Here is a 6,758-nt window from a genome sequence, read left to right on the forward strand (position 1 = left end):
ATCTTTAAAAAGTGGCTGGACCGGCTCAGGGGTCTGTCCAGTTTGCAGGATAAGAGACCGATATGTCAGCATCAAGGCTTCTTCCAGGTACTTGCCAGACAGGGTCAGAAATTGAAGTTAAAAGCACAGCACCACTTACAGTAGCATAAAAACGTTAAACACTTAAGGGTAAAGCTGGCGAAAGCTGTGAAAACCCCACACTCCAAACGTGACAGTGTGGCTGAGGGAGGCGAGAGGCAGCGTGTTCAGGGCCAGGGACCCAGGTCTCCTCAGACCGACTCACGCGTTTGGCGCTGCCTGTGTCGAAATCTCCAAAGTCTTCCTTGTTCGAGGTGACAGGCTGCTTCTAAAATTCACTCGGAAGTGCAAAGGGCCCAGAGTGATCAAAACAACTTCGCGGAAACAGAAGGAAACCCTAGTATAAAGTGACCGTGTGAGAGTGGCCTCAGGTGTCTGCTGCCCCCGGGGAGTCCACAGGGCTGGCCTGCAGAGGAAGGCCTCAGGGACAGTGTCCCTGGACGGGGCAGGCCCCGGGCCACCGTCCTCAGCACAGGGACGGGCAGGCGGTCCTCACGGGGGCCCCAGAGGCTGTGAGCAAGGCAGCGGATCTGGAGACTCTCGAGGCCGGGGGCCTGGTTTCCCACAGCTGCGGCAGCACAGGCCACAGACGGGCGTGGGGCTCACCCGGCAGGGACTTACTCTCTCCCAGTTCTGTGGCAGGATCCCCGGTCAGGGTGTCTCTGTGGGCAGTCTAGTCCACACCTTTCTCCAGGCTGCTGATGGCTGCCAGAGGCCGTGGTGTCTTGGCTTGTGGATGCACCTGTCCGTCAGCCTCCACTGTCACCTGGCCCCTCCCTGTGCGTCTCTGCCCCCTTCTTTTTTTTTTAAATTTTTTTTAATGTTTATTTATCTTTGAGAGAGACAGAGACAGAGCATGAGCGGGGGAGGGGCAGAGAGAGAGGGAGACAGAATCCAGAGTAGGCTCCGGGCTCCCAGCTGTCAGCACAGAGCCCGGCGCGGGGCTCGAACCCACGAACCTGGAGATCATGACCTGAGCCGAAGTCAGACACTCAACCGACTGAGCCACCCAGGCGCCCCTCTGTCCCCTTCTTATAAGGACACAAGTCATGGGATTTAAGGCCCCCCCTACTCTAGTACGAGCTCATCTTGACTATATCTGCAATGTCTCCACTTCTGGGAAAGGTCTCGTGCTTGGGATCCAGAGGGGCCATGACTTTGGGGGACACTGTTCAACCTGGTGCTGAGGATCTGTGCAGCACTGTGGTGGCCCTGCCTTTCCCCAAGGTCCCTGGTCCTTTGCATCATGGTCCCTGTTGAAATGCACCACGATGAAGGCTTGAGCAAGCAAGCTCAGCTGGTGACGGCCAGGGCTTCCAGGCCTAATGGGGCCCCTGCAGGGGTGGGGGCAGGAGAAGACAGTCACCCTGGCAGGGCAGCCTTGGCCTGTGTCCTTGGAGGATGGCCGGCAGGACCCGGAGCCGGACGTTGTGGGGGGTCCCAGCCACGTGTGGGGCCGTAAACCACAGCACGGGCTTTGCCTGGGTGGGTCAGGCTATGAGATGCGCTCCCCAGAGCCGGTCCCCAGAGCACCGTGTGCAAATGTACCAAGGCTGTGTCTCCCCACGGTGCCCCCAGACCCAGACCTGGGGGTCCCTCCGCTCTCAGGGCTGGAGATCCTGACCAGGCACATTTTTATTTGCAGTGATGATGCGTGAGATGTGTCCTTCGGGGAAAATAAATGCTGCTGTGCTGGCAAAGAGCTTTGGAGCTGTAAAAGAAAATGGATTAGCCAGCAGCCCAGCCTCTGCTGTTCTTCATGCTAATGAGTTTCTGCAAAGCCCTTTATAGAAATGACATCAGAAACAAGGCTTTCCCACTTCCAAATGGGCCTCTGCCCAGACACAAATCACTTCGGTGGAGGGGATGCCTTCAGCCGAGGTGAACCGAGGATCCCTGATGGAGGGTCTCCAAGGCCCGTTAACGAAGGGGGTGGCAGGTGGCCCCCGCGTGGGGCGTTTCGGTAGAACGAAGATCAAGGCTGCCCCTCGGCCTCGTCGGGCTGGCTGTGGCCTCACCAAGTCCTCCCCACACGGGCTCGGCGGCCAGTCGGTTCACAAGGCCCAAGCCCGACAGGGAGGCCGCTCGTGCCCTGAGCGTGTGACGAAAGTCTCTCCCACGCACCGCAGAGGGTCGGGGACCAAATGAAGGAGTCGCACGAGCTGTAAATCTCAGAGGGGCCCGAACCACTCCCTACGCCCGGCAGGAAGTCGTCCCAGCCGTGTGTGCCGTCCGTGTGTCCAGCATGGGAAGTGGCCGCCCCTCAGGGAAGTCGCTCACGTGCGGAGCCGCGCCATCCGCCTGGTGCGCCAGGAGCCGGGGGCGAGGGAATGCTCGCAGACCGCACCAGAGGCCGGGGCCCGGGGTCAGGGGCGGGTGGCCAGGCCCTTGCCCTGCGCTGTGGTGTGGGCGGGTGTGAGAACTCCGTGTTAGTGCCGTGATCTCCACGAGCCCTTCCTGTGCTGAGAAGCAGGCACAGAACCCCCTGCAGCCCACCCTAACCCTCAGGGGGCCGCGGGCACCCGGAGGTCTCACCTGTGGTGTCCGAGCTCACTCCGGTGCCCTGGCGCCCTCCCGAGGCAGCACGACCAGTTGTGTGTCCGTCGCTCCTCACGGTTCTTCCTGGCTGTCCGGAGTGCAGTGGGACCTTGGGCACCTGAGCGCCGGCTGGGCTCGCCTGGCGCAGGCGGGGCCCTCCTGCCTCTCTGTCGGCCAGTTTCCGGTCTGCTCAACAGGGTGTCGCTGCCGAAGGGTCACGAGAAACGCTTTCTCGTGCCGTAGAATTCCAGCCAGGGCTGGGCCGGGGGAAGGAGCCGCTGCTGAGGGCTCAGGACCAGATCACAGACACCCGGGCCTTGCCTGCACTCGAGCACCTGGCTCCTCACAGTCCCAGACCTGTGGCTTGTTGTTCCTGAGCCCGGGGGGGCCTGTTCCTCAACATCTGCCGACCTCCCCGCACTTGCTTGCGAAGTGGGGTAATTCAAACTCACCAAGAGCGTGACTGACATCCCGCGGGAAGCGTGGGGCACACAGTAGGCGCTCAGCGCACAGGAGTCTCCCGACCCCCCTCCGTCCAGGTGTTCCCAGCGGAGCTGCTCCCAGGACAGGCACCGTCCGACCCCAGGCAGGCCCAGGGCCCCGGGCTGCCTGGCTGAGGCCCCACGGGGCTGCGAGGCCTCAAGGGGTTAACAGCCCATGACTTGGAAAAACACAGGCGCACAAAGGCCGGGCAAGGGGCGGGAGGGAGGCCGACAAGCACATTAGCAGCTGCCGGAGAAGGGGGGCTCTTCCCATCAGTTAGAGGTGATGACACCCACATAATAGCTTCAATGGAAACGCAGCTGAGTGGACCGCGGGGCTGGGCCGGGGCCTCCGCCGCCCGGGACCCTCACCACCTACGTCCTTCACCGGCACTTGGAGCCCCATGCAGGCTGCCCCCTGGGGGCTGGGAGGGTGTCTCAGAGGCTTCTTGAGGGTGGAGACGTGGCCCGGGTGCCCTGCTGGGTCCTCACCGAACGCTGCCCATCTTCAGTGCTGCGGGGCAGGCTGGGTCCCCGTGTCGCGGTCAGGACTCTTGGCCTGGTGCTCCCTTTGCCGTCAGCCTGGGTCTTGGTGCACCTGCCCTTGTGCTGAAGCCCAGACAGCTCCAGTGGCATCCAGAAAAAAGACCGGGACTCTTGGACGAGGGGTGACGACTTTGCATGGCCCCTGCTGGGTGGTCCGGGCTCATGTGGGTTCCATCCGGGCACATTCTGATGTTCATGAGCTATATCCCCAGGACGCGGAAAACAAGGCAGACACAAGTAGCTCAGCTGTAAACACACTCACACACATGCTCACACATGCTTACACATGCACATGTGCACATCCATGCTTGCACACACATGCACGCACTCACACACACTCTCACATACGCACACATGCACACTCACACACATGCTCACACATGCACATGTGCACACACACATACTCTCACACATGCACATGTGCACACACACATACTCTCACACATGCACATGTGCACACACTCATGTACATACTCTCACACATGTGCACACACATACTCTCACACACGCACGTGTGCACACACATACTCACATACGCATATGCACACACACACATGCTCACATGCACAAGTGCACACACACTGATGCACATACTCTCACAATGCACATGTGCACACACTCACACACATGGTCACATGCACATGTGCACACACTCACACACATGCACATGTGCGCACACACATACTCTCACAATGCACATGTGCACACACTCACACACATGCTCACACACACACACACACGTACATACTCTCACACATGCACATGTGCACACACTCATGTACATACTCTCACACACACGTGCACACACATACCTACTCTCACACATGCACATGTGCACACACTCATACACATGCTCACACGCACGTGTGCACACACGTACATACTTTCATACATGCACATATGCACACACATGCCCTCACACACATGCATACACACATACTCTCACACACGCACATGTGCACACACTCACTACACGTATATGCTCACACATGCACGTGTGCACACAATACATACTCTCACACGTGTGTACACACTCATGTGCATGTGCACACACGTGCACACACACGCATACACGCGCGCCTGTGCACAAACACACACATGTGCACACATGCACATGCATGCTCTCACAGACACACACGTGCACACACATTCATGCATATGCCCCACTCCCAGGACTGGAGGCAGACTAAGTCTAGACCGTCTGATACGTAAATCACATCCATGAATGTTTATTACGCGGATGAACGAATGCATGGACAGCTCCTGGACCTCTCACTTCCCGGAAGTGAACACCTGGAACAGATTTCAGGGCTTGAAGCCTCTGCACCTGTCTCCTCCGACGCCTTATTTTTGTCAGAAGCTGAGCTACAGGGGTGGAACAGGGTCTGCGGCGGGGGCTGGAGCCGGCACCACCCTCATGGGGGCTGGGAGGCTGCTTCCGGCCGGCTCCCCGTCTGAGGCAGTTCCGTAGACCATCTGGATGGGATTGTGCTGTCTAAACCCAATTACGCCTTTTGGGTGAGCGATTCTTGTGCGGTCAAGTCTTTGCAAACTCATTCCGCCTTTCCCACGGAGTCGTGTCTGTTCCGCAGGATTTCATGGGCTCGGCCCACACGACCCCATCAGCCGGCCAGGCCGAGGTCTGCGACCCGCTCCCTCCCTCAGACCTTCTTCAGGGGCTGGCACGGGGCCCAGAGGATGGGCGAGAGTCAGGCTGGCCAGGAGCAGTGGGAAGGGCGCTGGGCTCTGGAGGCTGGCTGTCCCCATCCCGCCCCCCAGCCCCGCAGGCCAGCATCCACACAGCCCCCTCCTCCCTGTGCTCTGCTGAAGTGGGCAGAACCTCATGTGCCCAGAGGGACGAAGGCCAGGCGCGTATTCATCGGCCCGTGGGTCCATTCAGACGCCGGGGAGGAGGAGCCTGAGGCGGGCGCGGAGGACAGAGCAGACACGGCAGCTGGCCTTCTTCCCTTCACGGACGCCAGGACGGGTTTCACAGTGTTTCCCACTCCCCAGGAACGGGGGAAACCAGAGATCCTTCTGCTTGCACCACGTAGCATTTTAGATCTCCGGAGCCAGAGGGGGCCTCACACTGGGGCTGAGGGGTGCCTCAGGAGCGCCTGCACCTGGGTCTTTCCTCTCGCCCTCCTCGTGTGCCCCCTGCCCTGCCCCTCCTCCAAGTGCAAACTCTGGGTCCCTTTCTCCAAGGACTTGACTCCAAGCAAACCCTGGGCTTGGTGTTCTCAAACGAGCGTGCGGTTGGGAACCCCATGCTTCCAGGCACCTGCTGGACCCCGCACTTGTGAACCCACGCGTGGCCCTCCTGCATGTCTGCTGACCCCAGGCAGGAGCAGCCCCACACGGACGGGACCCGTCTGAGGTCAAGGAGGTCTGCACACAGTGGCATCACTAGGGAACGTGGTCCTTCGTGGAAGGTGGTGCTGGGGCCGCAGAGCTTTGCTCCAGGAGGGCTGAGGCGTGGGGAGACCTTGCTCAGGAACTCGCTGCCTGGCCTTTCAGTCGTTGTGCCCGCTGCCCCCCCCCCCCCCAGACACACCCCTAGGGGTGCACCGAGGCCAACTGAGACTCCCTGTGGGGAGAGGGGCCACGGGGACGGCCCGGGGCAGGGCCCGTGGGGTTTAGTTTCGCTGTGAGCTCTGGGGGCCCCCCAGGGCCCAGCCGCCCCTCGGATTGTTTGCTCAGCTGCCGCAGCCATTAGCCAGCAGGCCGGGGAGGCTTCGGATCACAGGCCCACCTGTAAGCCGAGGACAGACAATAAAACATCATGTGGGCACCTAGTTCCTGCGCACCAGACCCTTTCCGTGGGCCCTTCACAGGGCCTCACAGTGGCTCCCTAGCTCCCCGGGACCGCCCAGCGGGGCTGGAAGAGCCGTCTGCGGTGAAGCGGGTCCGGCACCACTGTGCGGTCCCGTCGCCCTCCGGGGAGGATCGCAAGCAGAAGGAAGATCACTCAGGCCCCTTGGCCCCCAGCCCACAGCCTGCTGTCATCAGCTTGGCAGATTTATGAGGGTGGCTGTGACCGGCTAGGAGGGGCAGCGAAGGTGGGAGGCCTCCCGGCCTGAGGGGACGGGACTGACCCCGCACCCAGGAGGGAGA

The 6,758-nt window shown here is 60.7% G+C and overlaps 1 non-coding gene across 1 annotated transcript; it reads right to left on the reverse strand.

Moving 5' to 3' along the window:
- Positions 1–1,008: 1,008 nt before the first annotated feature.
- TRNAR-UCG (transfer RNA arginine (anticodon UCG)) lies at positions 1,009–1,093 on the reverse strand. The gene has a single exon. It is a non-coding gene; the product is annotated as a tRNA-Arg (tRNA).
- Positions 1,094–6,758: the final 5,665 nt, after the last annotated feature.

This window comes from Lynx rufus, unplaced genomic scaffold (genome assembly GCF_022079265.1).
Source record: "Lynx rufus isolate CCGP_SWC_20201006 ecotype Redwood Valley unplaced genomic scaffold, mLynRuf1.p SCAF_56, whole genome shotgun sequence".
Taxonomy (NCBI): domain Eukaryota; kingdom Metazoa; phylum Chordata; class Mammalia; order Carnivora; family Felidae; genus Lynx; species Lynx rufus.